This window comes from Euprymna scolopes, chromosome 46 (genome assembly GCF_053919585.1).
Source record: "Euprymna scolopes isolate OS-2025 chromosome 46, ASM5391958v1, whole genome shotgun sequence".
In the NCBI taxonomy this organism is placed as follows: Eukaryota; Metazoa; Mollusca; class Cephalopoda; order Sepiida; family Sepiolidae; genus Euprymna; species Euprymna scolopes.
The window spans coordinates 21768512-21787508 of NC_136527.1; the positions used below are offsets into that span (position 1 = coordinate 21768512).

The 18997-nt window shown below is 32.0% G+C and overlaps 2 long non-coding RNA genes across 2 annotated transcripts in view; both read right to left on the reverse strand.

Annotated features, from left to right (window-relative positions):
- The window catches only part of LOC145270955 (uncharacterized), a 110781-nt gene that overhangs the window by 54950 nt on the left and 36834 nt on the right, over positions 1–18997 (reverse strand). The gene's annotated exons all lie outside the window — the stretch shown is intronic.
- Positions 10161–18011, reverse strand: LOC145271299 (uncharacterized). Its single transcript, XR_013865811.1, has 3 exons — positions 17886–18011; positions 17262–17394; positions 10161–10351 (listed from the first exon to the last, which is right to left on the reverse strand). It is a non-coding gene; the product is annotated as an uncharacterized LOC145271299 (long non-coding RNA).

Here is an 18997-nt window from a genome sequence, read left to right on the forward strand (position 1 = left end):
TTTCGAGATTATGCAGCTTGATTTCTAAATGTTTGCATCTTCTACAAAAACTATCTCCATAAATGCTTTATATAATGCAAGAGGTGTGTCTTTCTGTGTATGTTCTTATCTAGAAAAACAAACTAATAACTGTGGAAATTTTTGTTGTTCTACTTATATTAGAAATTAGATTGTTGCATTATCATTTACTGTTGTAGCACCAGGATATCGAAAAATTCAACAATTATAAACTGATTCGCCATATATAACCTCGACATAGATTTTTGTAGCAGTTATATTTTGTGGGATTGTTTTATATTTATGTGAACGAATCTTTCTACTTAGAATTATTGATCGATTATTATTGGATTAAAATACTTTGTATGGGATGTACTTCTACTTAGTTACTTATGACTTCTCTCATGTCGAAATCATTTAAACATGCCCACCCAAGTCACCAGCGCTATAACATTTGGTGTTAAATCATTTCTTAAACTCTTTTGTTAAAGTAGCGAAAACATGAAACAAAATTAACAAAATGTTAAAATAGACATTTCCATTATTTTAAGTAAAGTTAACAAAATTGTGTTTTTTCAATGACTATTGCTAGATTAGTTTAGAAAGAATACATTGTGACGTACATTTTTATTATAAACGAAAAAATTAAACATTAATGAATATTACGGTCATCAGTTAGCAAGTGTTAATTAAAACATAAACAGATTTTTTAATGAAAATTTTATAAGAATATAATAGTTATTTTCAAACAGTGTTCTTTATTAAAGAAAGCAAAGTAATAATAAAGCTTAGATATGTATAAGTCAATATGTTCATAGTGTGAATAATATTTACATGTAAGTAATATATGTGTGTGAGTGCATGAGATTGTGTATGTGTGTTGATTCACCTTGTTCTTTTTAGTTCGTGTATAGGATCACACATGAGAAGAGACTGCAGGAAGTTCTTGCAATGGACAGTGTGTTACAAATGCAATTCGAGAGGCCATTTATTGATCGATTATTATTGGATGAAAATACTTTGTATGGGATGTACTTCTACTTAGTTCCTTACAACTTCTCTCATGTCGAAATCATTTAAATATGCTCACCCAAGTCACCAGCGATATACCATTTGGTGTTAAATCATTTCTTAAACTCTTTTGTGAAATTAGCGAAAACATTAAATAGAATGAACAAAATGTTAATTTTACACAAAGAACTAATTTCCACCTGTCTGTCCTCGAAGCACTTGTCATCAGTTTTAGCCCCCCTACTTTTTGTAAGCAGTAGCGAAAACATGAAATAAAATGGACAAAATGTTAGAATATACATTTTCATTATTTTAACTAAAGTTTTAAAAATTGTGTTTTTTCAATAACTATTGCTAGATTAGTTTAGGAAGAATACGGAGTGATGTACATTTTTATTATAAAGAAAATAAATTAAACATTAATGAATATTACAGCCATCAATTAGCAAGTGCTAATTAATACATAAACAGAACTTTTAATGAATTATTGAGGAAAACATGTTTATATCAATTTTCTAAGGATATAATAGTTATTTTCAAACTGAGCATTTTTATTAAAAGATGTGTTTGGTACAGAAAGCCAAGTAATCACAAAGCTTTGTAGATGTATATATCTCTATGGGTCATGTATCAAATTACAAATCTCAACTTAATAATGACCATGACCCACTTCCATCTGTCTTACCTAGTAGAAATTTTGCATACGCATATATCTCTATTGGCCATGTGGCAAATTACAATTCTGAACAAATTGTTGTTCCTGATTTACAAGTGTTTGAAATAAGTTAACTGTTAAATGAAGCCTGTCAAGTGTCATGCAGTGATCAGTTGCCTTATTTGAAAAGGAAACTTTTGATGAAATTACAAGAAACAATATCACATCATATTATTTTGTAAAACGTTGTCATTCTTAACTCCAACATGTCATGAAATCTGTGGCAGCAGCACGTAGACTTGGCTGCTCTCCATCTGTCATTGATGAGGCAACTCTCAGCCATGGCGAGGCTATCGTTTTGAAAATCCATACTTGATTAATCGCCAAATCGCCTAAAAAGTCATGATTAGTGCATGGTCTGTGGAAATTATTTGATGGATTTCTAGGTTGCTCACAACTTTCCAGAAGCAAAAACGCGCCAATTACCATACTGTACCGAAGCAATATTCACTCTAGGTGTGTGTAACATAAGTCAATATGTCCATAGTGCGAATAATATACACATATAAGTAATATATGGATGTGAGTTCATGGCATTGCGTATGTGTGTTGATTTACCTTGTTTTTTTAGTCCGTTTATAGCTGCGTCTTGCAATTATTAGTTCATAAAGTGGGACTAATGTGATTGACAACTCTTTTTCGGACCCTTTCTAAGAGGGAGAGACTAGTGGTAGGTGCCCCAGCCCAGATGTGGCAGCAATACTCCATGCATGAGGGGGGAATGGTGGCCTTGTAGACGTACAGGATACTCTCAGATGTGAGTAGTCTTCTAGCTTGATAGAGGGAACCCAACTTCTTTGCAGAAACCTTTGCAATGTCCTCTATGTAATTGATCCCTGGGTAACACAAATTTCTGCAAATTTCTCAAGCTTGTTAGGCCGAAATACCCAAGAATCTGTGCTAAACAACAACCCTCTCTTTGCACTTGACCGAAGGAGGCAAAGAGGCAAAAAGGAATATTCAATAACTTACATACATATCTACATGTAACCCACATATTGTTATACATTAGTGAGAGTTTGGGGGGACAGAAATGAATTGCAACACCCAGCTATACACGACCTAAAAAGGACAAGGTAAATCAACACACATACACAATGCATGCACACATACATATATAAATTACATGTGCATATTATTCACACTATGAATATACTGACTTATACATATCTAAGTGCTGTGATTACTTTGCTTTCTCTATCAAAGTTTTGCGATTTTGATTGAAAATAACTATTATATTATTATTATATCCTTATACAATTGTAGATATAAACATGTTTTATTATAAAATTTCGTTTCCCTCAATTTTTCATTAAAAATATGTTTATCTTTTAATTAGTACTTGCTAACTGGTGACCGTACTATGCATTAATGTTCAATTTATTTCCCTTATAATAAATATGCACATCACAATGTATTCTTCCTCAACTAATCTAGCAATGGTGATTATAAAATGAAACACAATTTTAATGTCAAATTACATGAAAAAATAAAAACTCAGATAAAAATTATTTAATCCAAGGTTAACTTAATGGAAATGTCTATTCTAACATTTTAACTTTATTTCATGTTTTCGCAACTTTAACAAAAGATTGAAGCTAGAAAATAATTTAATACCAAATGTTATGTCATGTCGACGGTGAGTTGAATACGATCGTTGACACAACCGGTTTTGTTGATGTTCTAATGCACTGCTCTATGTTTTCATATAAGAAGAACAACAAAAATTAGCACATAATATTTTTTCTATATAAGACCACCACAGAGTTATATATTAATAGCATCGTTTAATGCATCTCTGAAGACAGTTTTTGTAGAAAATGCGAAAATTAAGGAAAGTGCATGGGAAAGAATTTCAAGGACCTATGTGCTTCTGATTTCACACATTGGTTTAACACATCTAGAGTGAATATTGCTTTGGTACAGTATGGTATTTAATATGTTTTTGCTTCTGAAAATTTGTCAGCAACCTAGGAATCCATCAGATAGTTTTAACAGTTCCTGCACTAATCATGACTTTTTGGTGATTTGGCGAATAGTCAAGCGTGGATCTTCAAAAAAAGTAGCCTCCCCATAGTTGAGTGTTGCCTCATCAATGACAGATGGAGGACAACCAGATCTAAGTCCTGTTGCTAGAGATTTCATGACATATTGGAATGCACAATAACAGAGTTTACAAGAATAATATGACATCGTTTCTTATAATTTGTGGGAATTGAAATTCCTAGGCTAACTCGATTATCGCCCTTTAACTCTGGTAACCAGAGAGCGACACATCCACATCACTTCCTGTTCTGTATATTTCTATCTTTTTTTTGCTGAATCAGTCAACATGTGATAAAACACTCTTCAGTTTGCATGACCAGCCAACCAGCCCTCCTGACTAAGCAGCCTAGTCTCTCATCAAAATACTTCACAAGTAACGTTAATTCCTTTTTTCTCAACGATATTCATTATGTAAATAAATCTGCATTAATTCACTATCATATATCAGTATGTTTCGTCTTTTCACTTGCAATCATTTGCTTCAATCTCAATCACCAACACATGAGGATAGGCTCGTCTATAACATAAACAGTCCATCCTGTCCTCAAGAAATTGCATCAAGAGTTTCCTGTGGTGTGCGTGATTTCAAATAAAACTGATCAATGCATGACAATTTAACTAATTTCAAACACTTGTAAATCAAGAACAATTAGTTCAGAGTTGTAATTTGCTACATGACTCATAGAGATTTAAATCATTACATATGCAACATTTCTACTCTATCAGACAAACGGAAGTTGGCTAAAGTCATTACCTATTTAACGTTTCTAGTATTAACATATTTTTCGCAATCAACATTTTTATGAAAACAACAATGATAAAGGCTAACGCCTTTAATAGACATTTAGGTATGCATATTCGATATAAAATACACGTTTTATTTATTTATTTATTAAATTTAAAGGTTTACATGATAAAAAACTGTTTTTAAAAGACAATTATAAACATAATCAAAGAATCAAAATATTTTCTATCGTTTTTGAGAGAGAAACACAGATTTATTACACAAGAATATGGTTTTTAACTGTTTAAAAAAATTATCAATTTAGTTCTCATTGCTAAAGTTTGGCCTTCTATGCATTGTGTCTAAATATTTCTTAGGATTTTTTTTTATTAAGCCAGTTAGTATATTTCATATACTTTGGTTTTATTTGTTTTAATTTCTTCATTCAAAGTTCTCAGAAATCAATGGGATCCCTAGCTTGGGCTCACACTTAAACTCTATATGAAATACATAAATATTTGAATGTTATATTAAAGTTTTTTTTGTGTTCCGCATGTGTTTGCATATGACACAACAAATGTTCTTTCTATGCAAAGAACCCCATACGTCACAGAAATTAGGTTTGTTTCTTTTTTTATTTGATTTTTGTTTAAGCTCGTAGTGGCGCATCCTACCGGATGCCAGACATTCACCATTTATCTCATACATTTCCACTGAACAATCATTTAAAGATTCTAACGTTTTTGAACAATTGTTTGGATCTTTCTTGTACCTGCTTTACCAGATATATGGTAGCTTTTGAAATTCTTTTGTCAAATTTAATTTGCTCCTATAATTTTTGGAATAGAGATTTACCAAAGATTCCAGTTGTTTTTCTATGTCGAACATAAACCCTGGTATTTTGTAATTTTTATGAGGCTGTTGCTTTCTCCTTCTTGCCTCATATAATTATCTCAGGTTTAACAGCTCCGTTTCTAGTCACGTAGCTGCAAAATTATATAGCATTCACTTTTCTGAAATTATGTTTGAATAATGTATTTTTAACTATATGATTTTTAATGTTAGATTATGTATTTTAAACTATATGATTTTTAATAAATCATGACGTAATTCCGTACAATTTAAAACTTTAAAATGGACTTGTTAATCATATAATATAATAACAGTGTAGAAATAAATATTGGTTTTTATATATTTAATTTTATACAGGAAAGTGAGAAAGTACTCTATAATGTATGAAAATGTTTCATTATTTATTTCAACATATTCGGTATGTAACGCTGAAATTGTTAGATCTTAATATTACAAATCTAAAAAAAGAATCCAAAATGTTTTAATCTAAAACATGTTATTGATCATTTACAGATTAAATGAATACATTGTGTTACATTTCAATAATGGATGGTGTATGACATATATAACTGCTGCTCCCAGAACTTGCTGTGGCATTCAGTATTCAACATGTTAAAGATCGTTACATGGATAGATTTACACAATCTTAAACCATATAATAACTCCTTTCTAACAAGCATGTTTGCAAATAGAGTTGCTTCCACTGCATGAACTTTACTCGTCCCGTTTCAGTAACAATGAATCATAAATCACTTTGAGGAATGTAACTTTTCAGTAGATATATAACCTTTACAAACAAACCCAGTAACATTAACGGGGTTGCAGAAATACCTGGATTATGACCCAGGCACAGAGCAAACCCTCTCGGTGCTGAGGGATCTAGTAGAGCTTCCCAGGTAATCCGTCTAGAAGAAAAAACCATGAAACTAAACCTAAGGGACGGGAGACCTCTCCAGTCTTGGATGACAACACCTAGAGCAATGGGCAATCAATAATTCCCACACTATCCAACAATCATGAGGTTGTTTGCTCAGCAACCAAGGAGGATAGTATGCTTGCCAGTCGGTTTGCCTTGAACTCCACACTGGATCCTGCTAACCCCCTTGATTTTCCTTTGCATACAGACGCCACACTAGACGATCTGAAAATCACCTCTTCTCAGATGCATGCTATCATAAAAACTTTGAGACTTCAAGAGCATGTGAACCTGATCTCACCCGACTGTGCTATTAAAAAATGCGCTACCAAAGTAGCTCCAGTTCTCTCCAAACTTTACAACAAATGCCTTAATGAATCTTGCTTTCCTGTCTGCTGGAAAACTGCTTCTGTGGTACCAGTTTTCAAGAATTCTGGTGAAAGAACTGACACATAAAATGATCACCCCATTAGCCTTCTCCCACTTTTTGCCAAAATATTTCAGTCCAAAATTAACCAAACTCTAGTTCACCACCTTACAGATGCTAAGCTTCTGACCGACCAACAATATGGATTAAGGCAAGCCCGTTCCACAGCAGATATCCTAACTGTAATCTCTGAACGTATATACCTTTTACTGCACAGTGCAGGAGAGGGTAGAGCGATAGCTCTAGATATATCTTAGCCTTTTGACAGAATGCATCTAGTCTGGTGGAGTATCCAGCTATCACTTGGAGAAGATGCACTATTTACAATGGAGCCCGTTGTGAAAATTCAGACGCCCCTGATTTTTATGAAATTTTAACCCTAGATATCAGATATTACTTCGTAAATATTTCTTAAATTTCAGCTTCTTTTTAGTATTTTAAAGATTGAAGGTGGGGATAAAATGGACACTTATTTGAAAATTAAAATATTTCAGATTTGCATTTAATTTGATCCGTAGACGAATTAAATTTAATTCCTTCTAAGAACCCCCTTAGTTAAAATTTTAGACATTTTCTAAAATCACAATTATCTAAAGGATTATAATTAAAATTGGAATAAGGATTCTACACATAAAGGATAGTACCATTATACAAGGTTAAACGATAAATTTGTCGCCCTAAAGAAAACAACACTACAGCTTTATTTTTAAACTTATATTGAAAAAAAAAATTCAGGTAACTTGATTATGTAGTAGAGCTGACATCTATTCAATGTATCCACCTTCAGCCTCAATTATTGGTTGTTTTTGTTTTATGATATATCAACCCTTTTCAGTTTATTTAATGCCGAATCCAGTGATTTTGAAAAAAACATTTTTTAATAGAATATATTTGTTTTTTTCAAGTCGGTTTCTATTTAACCCATAGTTGGGACCCTAACAGGTACTACCTCTCTGGGTCGGCAATGGCATTTAAGCCCGCAAGTTGGGCCCTCACCATCGGATATAGTTTAAGGTCATATCCAGGACCTTAACATAATTAAATACTTCTTGGATAAGAGAAAAACCCAGGTTGTCCTCCATGGTCGTACATCTAAACAATATGATATAAATGCGGGAGTACCTCAAGAGTCTATCCATGAGTCTTTATTATTCCTAATATTCATAAATGACCTCCCTGTCAAAATTGTCTGTGAGATGGGTATATATGCTGATGACACCACGCTCTATAACAGGCATGACAGGAAACCAAATAAACACATTTAACAAAATGGCAGAAACACTAGAGAATGACCTCCAATGTGCCTTGCTTGGGGTGAAAATGTAATTTAAAAAAATGGCTCACACTACTTCTGGTAAACGTGTCATTGCTGAGATCACTCATATTCTTAGAAGTATTTGTTATCACATTCTAATTGAATGTTAAGAATTCATTATAATTCTGTGCTAATCATCGCAGAGACATTCTTTGTAAGCCAGTTTATAAAACCTTCCTCATATAGTCCTTGATGAATGAATCATGAAAATACTTGTAATGATATTGTTTAGCACATTTTACCAATTTATTGCAATGGAAGTTCTAAAGTATTTAAAACAACTATATAAGTGATTTCCGTAGCAGACTTGTTTCTAAATCTCTCATATATTTAAAACAGACTTGATTAAACTGGTTGACCATTTTCGGGATAGAGATCGTTCTAGCTGGTATACAATGTTGAGGTATGGATTGTAAAAATAATCAGGTACTGTTTCTTATATGGGTTTTCATATGACGCAACAAATTTGACTTCCGCGCAAAAGAAGAACCACATATTTCACAAGAATGTGGTTTGTCTCCCGTATGTGTTTTCATATGTCTCAACAAAGTTGACTTTTCTGCAAATGAAGAACCGCATACTTCACAAGAATGTGGTTTTTCTCCTGTATGTGTTTTCATATGACTCAACAAATGTGACTTATCTGCAAATGAAGAACCACATACGTCACATAAATGTGGTTTGTCTCCCGTATGTGTTGCCATATGATATAACAAATGTGACTTCTCTGCAAAAGAAGAACCACATACTTCACAAGAATGTGGTTTCTCTCCTGTATGCGTTTTCATATGTCTCGACAAATTTGACTTCTGTACAAAGGAAGAACCACATATTTCACATGAATGTGGTTTGTCTCCTGTATGTGTTGCCATATGATCAAACAAATTTGACTTCCATGCAAAAGAAGAACCACATACTTCACAAGAATGTGGTTTGTCTCCCGTATGTGTTTTCATATGAGTCAACAAATTTGACTTCCGTGCAAAAGAAAAACCACATACTTCACAAGAATGAGGTTTGTCTCCTGTATGTGTTTTCATATGAGTCAACAAATTTGACTTCCGTGCAAAAGAAAAACCACATACTTCACAAGAATGAGGTTTGTCTCCTGTATGTGTTTTCATATGAGTCAACAAATTTGAGTTCCGTGCAAAAGACACACCACATACTTCACAAGAATGTGGTTTGTCTCCCGTATGTGTTTTCATATGACTCAACAAATCTGACTTCCATGCAAAAGAAGAACCACATACTTCACAAGAATGAGGTTTGTCAGCCATGCTTGATTGCATTTGATTCCACAAAATGTATATGCAATGTAATGTTTGATGAAAGGAAGGCTTGTAAATTTTGACTGTAGAAAATTTATATGATCATATATATATATATATATAAATTTTTATACCATTTTAAATCATCAATGAAGAGAAGTCCTTTTTATCCATTAATGAATTTCTTTTCATTGCTTCATATCCTGGAAATATAAAATAAATTTAAAAAATATATTTCATGTGGTAAAACTGAATTTCTTATATTATTTTTATTAAAAATATCTAAATTAAATTAAACTAAATTTTAAATTAAAAATATCTAAAACACCTATCAGTAATGAAATTTCCCCCCCCCAAAAAAACGAAAATTAGTCGTTTTATTGAATATTGTTAACCATTGTTTCTATTTTCAAACATTTAACTAAAATCTTAGCATTTCTTCATTTTAGAGATGAGGATGGTTTATTCATATTACTTGGATTCTTCAGAATACTCTTCTCATCTTGGGTGTGATATTCACAAACTTTCTAGTTTACTTCCGATCTTATTCAGGTGAATTTTTGTCGAATTTGGGAACCTTTCTCTTGAAATTAGAAATCTGTATGAAACCCTTTATTTAGTACATGAGAGAAGCATTTGCTCTCGTGTTGGTAGCAATGACCGAGTAAAAAAATTGAAATTCTATTTTCAATCTCAGTGATGATTGAAACTTCAATGTTCAGGAGTATTTAACTTACAACTGAATTTTACCAAGTATTCTAACAACAGCATCATCACTCCTAGCAGCAATCGTAATATGAAATTTAAGAACATTTTTTCTAGACGTAATCACTATTTTTGATATATATATATATAATTATTTAAAACTTTTTAAAGAAAGATCCTTGATTGCATTTGATTCCACAAAATGTATATGCAATGTAATGTTTGATGGAAGGAAGGCTTGTAAATTTTGACTGTAGAAAATTTATATGATCATATATATATATATATATATAAATTTTATACCATTTTAAATCATCAATGAAGAGATGTCCTTGTTATCCATTAATGAATTTCTTTTCATTGCTTCATATCCTGGAAATATAAAATAAATTTGAAAAAATATATTTCATGTGGTAAAATTGAATTTCTTATGTTGATTTTTATTAAATGAAATTCAAAAAAAGAAAATGAGTAAAGGTTTATGGAATTTTTGTTATTTAACTCAACTAGTTTGTTTCTATTTTCAAACTTTTAACTAAAAATATTAACATTACTTCATTTTAGAGATGAAGATTGATTATTTATATTATGTGGATTCTTCAGAATACTGTGCTCATCATGGTGTTATTTATACAACGTATCTGTTATCTCCGATCTCATTGGGTGTGATATTCACAAACTTTCTAGTTTACTTCCGATCTCATTCAGGTGAATTTTGCCGAAATTGGGAACCTTTCTCTTGAAATTAGATATCTGTATGAAATCCTTTATTTAGTACATGAGAGAAGCTCTCGATTTGGTAGCAACGACTGAGTAAAAAAAATTGAAATTCTATTTTCAATCCCAGTGATGATTGAAACTTCAATTTTCAGGAGTATGTAACTTACAACTGAATTTTACCAAGTACGCTAACCAAAGCATCACGAATCCTTGTATGAAATTTAAGAACATTTTATCTAGATTTTATCACTATTTTTACTATATATATATATATATATATATATATATATATATATATATATATATATATATATATATATAGTGGCACCCAAAAACATCCCCATTGTCATTTTTTCAAAAACTGCAAATTATGCCCAATTTAAGCTAAATTGAATGTAACAGTTTAAAAAACCCATTTTATTCATGTTTTATCACTTTATAATTTTACGTGTTCATATTTTACTGAAGTATCATATTGTTCACATAAATTTTAAAAAATAACTTCAAATACTGAAGGCAAAATGAAACTCTGCACTACGTAAAAATTGTATCTTCATATAGTTTTAGAACATTACTGCAACACAAATACAACAGTAATACAATTAACTAGTAAATATTTAGTAATATAACCCTTCTGCAATTTGACAGCCTATAATCTTTTGGGCATTCCTTGAATTAGTCTTGAATTTTCTAGTGAAAGGGCATCCAACTTCTCTTTAATTTTTGTCCAAATTTCTTCTGGATTTGTAATTTTTTATTAAAATCAGTCGGATCCGCAACAAAATCATTAAGTTCACAGTGAATCAGGTAGATTAGTATTTTAGGGTGACCAGAGCATAGCAACAATCTTTGTATGAAATTTAAGAAGATTTTATCTAGACGTTATCTATATATATATATATATATATATATATATATAGTGGCACTCAAAACATCCCCACTTGTCATTTTTTCAAAAACTGTAAATTATGCTCAATTTAAGCTAAATTGAATGTAACAGTTTAAAAAAACCTATACCCCATTTTATTCATCTTTTATTTCTTTATAATTTTACCTGTTCATATTTGACTGAAGTATCTTAGTGTTCACATAAATTTTAAAAAGAACTTAAAATACTGAAGGCATAAAGAAAATCTGCACTACGGAAAATTGTATAACTCTTCACCAAATTGTATAACCCTTTGACAGCCTACAATCTTTTGGGAATTCCTTGAATTAGTCTTCAGCAATACTCTAGTGAAAGGGAGTCCAAGTTCTCTTTAACTTTTGTCCACAGTTTTTCTGGATTTGTATTTTTTTTTTATTAAAATCAGTTGGGTCAGCAACAAGATCACTAAATTTACAGGAGTTGAGTGGATCATGTAGAGTAGTATTTTAGGGTGACCAGAGCACGGAAATAAGGGGAAATATCAGCTCTCCTAACCATAAAGGCTTCAGTCCGACAATTTATAAACACTCATGTAAAACAATATAGTGGGATAGTTGCTTGTAATGAGACATTAGCTACAAGATCTTCAAAAAAACTTATCAGAAATTATTATTATTTATTATTATTCAATAAACTTATCAGAAAGCCATAGCAGAAGTTAAATGGAGATCTGGCTCAACGTAAGCCAGGAGTATGAAGACAAGCCCATGGAGGTTTGTTACACAGGACAGCAAATTCTAGTTAAGGTTACGGGTCCAGTCTCTCAAGATATAGAGACAGATGTAAAAGAGGAAACAAAGTATAGAGTAGGGACTAGTATTAAAAGCTAGAGTAATGAAAATTAGGTGTTACTGAATAACGGCATACTGATGCACGGGGGTAACATTGGTGCATCAAATTATTTTTGGACTAGAATTGAGGGAAAGAATTATAGAAATCTTGTAGCAGAGGTATTAGTAATTTTGTTTTTAAAGCATTTACACAGGACCTGAACTATGTGGTAAAAATGTTAGTTTAAGACAAGCTAATGCGTCCCCCATTAATTGTAGAAGGGCTCGTTCGATTGAGAGTAAGGAAAGGAAGTCAGTCTACTCACCAGGACTTCTTTGTTCTTTACACAAGTCTGATATTACACCGCAATTTGCTTAAGAAGAATGAGGTGAGGATGTACTTTGATTTAGGTCGATAAGATTATTTGACAAGTATATAGCTCTGGAAGAAGATACCCATATGTCATCAATAGTTAGGTTAGCACAGAAAATTATATTAAAACCCAAGCATTTGCATACATTCATGATTCGTGTAAGTTTTAGAAATGGTCAAAGATTAGAATATGAAATAGAACAAATAATCAGTGGATTCATTAGCAATCTTAGCAGAGTATCGGTAGCTAATGTAGTCGTAAAGGTTAAAAGGGCTCGTAAGTTTCTGTTGCTTATAACAACACAAACCAGTCACCTTGCAAAATGGCTAAGTGAAGTGTGACCTGTAACATTACAAGTATACCATGCTTGATGAAGAAAAGAATGAGATTCCTGAGAATAATTGTAAAGGAATAAAAGTACCTGAAGAATTCAAGTTAGAAGTTGATATGTTGATGACACATAATAGATGTTTGTTCATTATGGAGGATAAGGACTTTGGCAGAACTGATATGGTGGAGATGCATATCAATATTGAAATGCATGGAGAAGCGTGTATCAAACACTGCTAAAGCAATGAAAGTTGGTAGACATGGCAATAGATGACGTTATGCAAGTGAAACTGAGAGATCGAATAGGACATAGAAAAATGAGGATGTACTTCGATTTAGGTCGATAAGAATATTCGACAGAGTATATAGCTCTGAAAAAAGATACCCATATGTCATCAAAAGTTAAGTTAGCACAGAAAATTATGTTAAAACACCAGCATCTGCATATACGCATGGCTTGAGCAGATTTTTAAAATAGTCAATAAGCAATCTCAGCAGAACTGATACGGTGGAAATGCGTATACTGGAATGCATGAACACATGCAGAGATGTATGTATTGAACACTGCTAAAGCAAAGAAATGATGGGGATATGTGTAATTGAGAGATTGAATAGACCGGGGAGTTTGATAGTGTTATTAGTAAAAGAAAAAGATCGTAGTAAAACATTTTATGAATAAAATAAAGTCACAAAAAATGTATGCCTGGGCATTAACCGTCATTGATACTATATTAGCCTCAATTGGGTCAGCAAAATACTTCTCTAAATTAGATCTAAACTCAGAGTACTGACAGATTAAATTAAGTAAGGATAATAAAGAGAAAACTGTGTTCATCTGCCATCGAGGTTTTTTTCACTTTTATGTGATACCGTTCAAACTTGCGAATGCCCCTGGGGTCATCTAGGAATTATTGTCCATAGTCTTACAGGGACAGGAAGATTATGCATTACCATATTTGGATGATATTTTAATTTTCTCAGATACGATGGCAACTCACATAGATAGGGTACTAATCACTTTACGTAAGCACAACCTCAGGTTGAAAGCCATAAAGTGTGAGTTTCAGAGATCAGCGAGCTGTTTGTTCGCCTGGTGTGGAAATATGTGAAGTTTCAATGAGACAACACATTTCAGTTTATCTTTTATAACCTAAAAAACAAAGCTTGCAGATGTGGTTATACTGGCTTATCCCAGTCCTGAGAAAGACTACCGGTTGTACGTGATTGAGGCATGTCTGTCATATGATCAGAGGGAGAATAAAGAGGTTGAAATATCAATTTACTTCTTATCCCATGAACTTAAAGATATGCAGCCGATGCCCTTAATAAGTTGCAAAGTTCACCATCTATACCAATTACAAACCCCTAGAATATTTATTAAACTCACCTATACAAAATAGGAAAATACAGATGTTGGTTTTGAGTATGACTGGCTATAACTGCACCATACAGTACATGAAGAGGAATGACAATATTTGTGTTGATCTCTTGTCAAGCACTGTGGATTCAAGCCAAGATAATGACTTTCCCTGGTAGAAATGCCTCATAAAGCCTCACTTTGGTGATGACCAACAACAGATCGCTCTGGTAAGGGATACCATTTGGAAATCTAGGAAAAAATAATAGAGGGCTTGGATAAAAAAAATCTCTAGATGTTAAGATTGTAGATCTGGTTTATGCATGTGTAATCAACATTGCACATGCATGGCTCCGTCCACCCATCTCCTGGTCAACATCTCCATGTCTAGCTGGATGCACGTTTCATATAAGGCAGTAAATAACAGAAAATATTTTTTATATCTTTATACAAAAACAAAGTGTACAAGTTTTTTATTCTGGATGATGAAAAATCGACTGTGCAACATATGTTTCACTTGTAGCAATGCATGAAAATGATAATAAATGATTGGCTGTTTCCCCTAGCACACTACTCAGTCATTTTGAACGAATATCAAATTGAATAAATATCTTCTGTCTTCCATCATTCTCGCTTAACTTAATACACTGACACTCAAAACCAGCAAAAGCCAACAATCAAGCCTTGCTCAATCATACTGGCTAATCTAAATGCTATCCACTTGGTTAAGAATATCAGTAGCATTTCCCATAAAATATTGGCCCATTTTAACAGTGATCATATCACTTTACGACTGACAACCAATACCTATAATGAGTATCAATTTTAAAGTAAATAACAGCAGTAGTAATAAATAATAAGAATAAACAATAAAACAGTCATACACCAATAAAAATTAATAATGAATCAAACTGAAACTAAACATGTTTTCTGAATACTTATTACATTTAAACTAAATTTCCCAATATTAATCAATGTCATTCCTCATGTTATCAGTGGTGACCAATTCATTATGTTATCAATTGTGGCCAATTCTGTACATGTAGCAAATTTCATAACAAACACATGGCTAGGGATCTAAAAGATACACACGTTCTTTTAATCATAGCTGAAAGAAAAATAAAAGTTCATACAATAACAAGAGAGGGATAAGAGCTTTTTACTTAATTTCCATGAACACAAGGCTAGCTTCAGTCATAACCGGAAGAAAAATAAAAGTTTATAACAATAGTAAAGATGTATTAACAGCAGTAGTAATAAATAACAAGAGGAATTAAGCAGTTGAAATAAATTAAAAAAGAAACAAGGGATATAATGCTCAAATTTAGATTAATTGCTGCATATATAACACAAACATATATATATAATTCAACTATCCACAAACAAACCTTCTTGTAATATAACGTGCATGATACACACGGGAGAAAATCAGTTACATTGCCAATCCTTTGAAGCACACACACATATAATTTTCCATACACAAATTCAAAACATCTACTTATGAAAGCCCCATTTATAAAAACTTTCTTTTCATCTATCACAGATAATGTCCCCGAAGTACAAAATAATATAATTTTATGTCACCATAACATTTCAAAGCAGAATTAAAGTTAAAGTGTACTGTCATAATTTGGTCAGTAAATATGGAATTTCCATTATTGCAAGGAAGAACAAAAACAATTTTTCAACATGTAAAAAATACATGTAAAGAAAAAAAACATATTCTGTTTTGTTCATATAATTTGGATTATTTGGACTATTGTTCTCATCTTAATTGTTATTTTTACAATGTTTGCACAATAAATAACACTCAAGATGAGAACAGTAGTCTTAATAATTTAAATAATACAAAAAATTATTTCTCATCTAAAAAATTCAGAACTGTAATATTGTAATTTAATAATTATAATTATTTTTTAATTTAGTCAAAGTTATTTGTAAGGTTTGTTGTTTTGATCAAGTGCACACATATGTTTGCCGCAAACAAGTAGTTTTCCAAATATAAAGCAATGTTATCGGTGGTGGTTAATTCTGTGTGTGCTAGTGCATACGTAATTGACCACCACTGATAACAATTACAATGTTTAATATCCAGATACGTACTTGTTTGCAGCAAATTTAAATGTGATATTCGTTTTCAGCATTCCTGAAAACCTATAGAAATTGTGATGTTAAAGGAGATTGTTATGGTCGAAAGTAAATAACAATTTACCAAAATGGCTTTCAGATAGGCCAAGAAAACAAATAAAACAAATTATCACCACGTTGCCAGAAAGTGGGTGCTTATTTTACATTAAATTTATATAGAAAACTGATCCCCACTTTTTGAAAAAGTAATTTCCTTACATCATGAAAAGTAATTCTCTGTGCCACTTTTTGAAGTATATATTCGTTTTTAGCACACCCGAAAAAATATAAAATGATCAGCTGAAAAAAATTGAAAAAACAAGACAATTTTTTTTTACTTAAAACTTGTGAAACAGTTAAAAACATATAAAATTTACAAAATTAATTTGCGAGACGAAAATGCTGTTTATATAATTGGAGCTTTAAAATAACGTTCCCATGTAGTAGACATTCCGAACGTGAAAAGATAATTTTTCTTTGGTAAACGATACAAAAGTTGTTTTTATGTTTAAGTCAGTATTAAATACAAAAAACAATCGACAGCGAAAAACGTTCAACGATAAATCAACATTTTCATTAGGATCATTCGCTTAGTAAATGTAGTTATCTCCCTTACATTTTAACGTATTCTGCAAATGCGCAAAAATCTATATTAAATTCATGTAGTAATACTTACGTTTTTGTCTTATAATCTGCTTTCGATTAACTTTATCTGCTTTTATAAGGAAACGATTTTTCAAATGTGATTGACTTTACAAGCTCAAGTTAACATTCAAGATGACAAACAAGCAAATTCGCAGAAAACAAATCTGAAAATAAACCACGATAAAATATTTAGTTTAAAATACAAATAAAGATTTACTAAACGACATTTTATTCACTGAATATTTTTCAGGCATTCACCGGATGTTATAATCTTCCCTAGTAAGTTCGATGTGTTTATGTTTTTAACCCTTTTAATTAACACACACATATTGAGAGTAGATATGGGGGGTGGGAAACTGAAAGAAACAAAACCAATAGAAAAATGTTAAGAACACAAAGAGAAAAGATAAGAGGCTGAATGGGGAATCGTATGCGTAAGGAAATGAACAACACAACTAAAAGTAAGGGGGTCGGACATGTGGGTAAAGAAAATAAAAAATAGGTCGTAGTTAAGATGAAATAATATATATATATATATATATATATATATATATATATATATATATATATATATATATATATATATATATATATATATATAACATTAAAAGTATTACAAAGTGTCTTTAAGAAGGGTATATATAATGTTTCTTACCGAAGATGGCTTAAAACGGCGAAGGACAACAGAAGATAAAAGACAGTACTAGAAAAGCTGCTGACTACAATTGGAGAATAAAACACCGGTCAACCTGCCGGTGTCGAGTCAGAGCAAACTCTATAAGAAAAATGTCCGACCAAGGGAGATAACTGTTCAAAGGAGTAAACTAACAGACAACTATTTAAAAAAGAAAACTTTTATAATTATTGTAATTTATTTATATTTTAAAAACTATGTTGTTGTTTTTTTTATTGAAAAGACGGATTAAAAGTCATTCTTTAAACTACTTTTAATTGAATCGACTTCAAATACATTTCCACTGTTTTCTATCTAGCTTTGTAAGTTTTTTGTGGTTCAGATTATTTACAGGAGTTTATTTAGTTAAAAAAAGAACAAATAATGTTAAGTATTAATTTTGAACAAAAACATGTCCGACATGAGAGGATCACGTTTTAGGAGTCTCGATAATCGCTCAAAAATAGAAAATAAAAGAAAATACTGTAGTAGATAATCGGGGACACCCCATCCCAGGTTCAACAAAAAAGGAGCACACCATAATAACTGCATATAATAGCTCAAGTATAATGCATACAATGTGCACACTGTGGGAACATGATGAGAATTAGCAGCGAACCGGATGTTAACGCATCCACCATGAGAGACAAAGTGAAAAATCGTCTTTTGCACATAGCTCCACGCATCGCTTCCGCTTGGGAAGAAAAAAAATAAGATAACCACAAAATAATTATCGACCAATGGGAGAGCTCCGCACCTAAAATAAACACCTCAAATATCACAGTCCCTGGGAGCCGGTTTGCCACTATAAAATGAGGGGACCAAAAAGAGGGAAGGAGTAGATTCGCCCTGCTGTGTCAGTGAATGCACGGACAGATTCTCCCACCCGACCTTAAGAGATGAAGAAGAAAAAGAAATAAGGCACCAGTGAACTGAAGCTGACTATACTCTCATGTTATGGGCCAAATACCTTCAATTCTAAACAATGCCTAATTCACACAAACCAAAGAAGTGAGGAGGAGAAAGACGACGAAGACGCAGGGCTGCTAGCGCTGATGAAACAAGTCATTCGCTTTCCAGTTACAAGTCAGGAC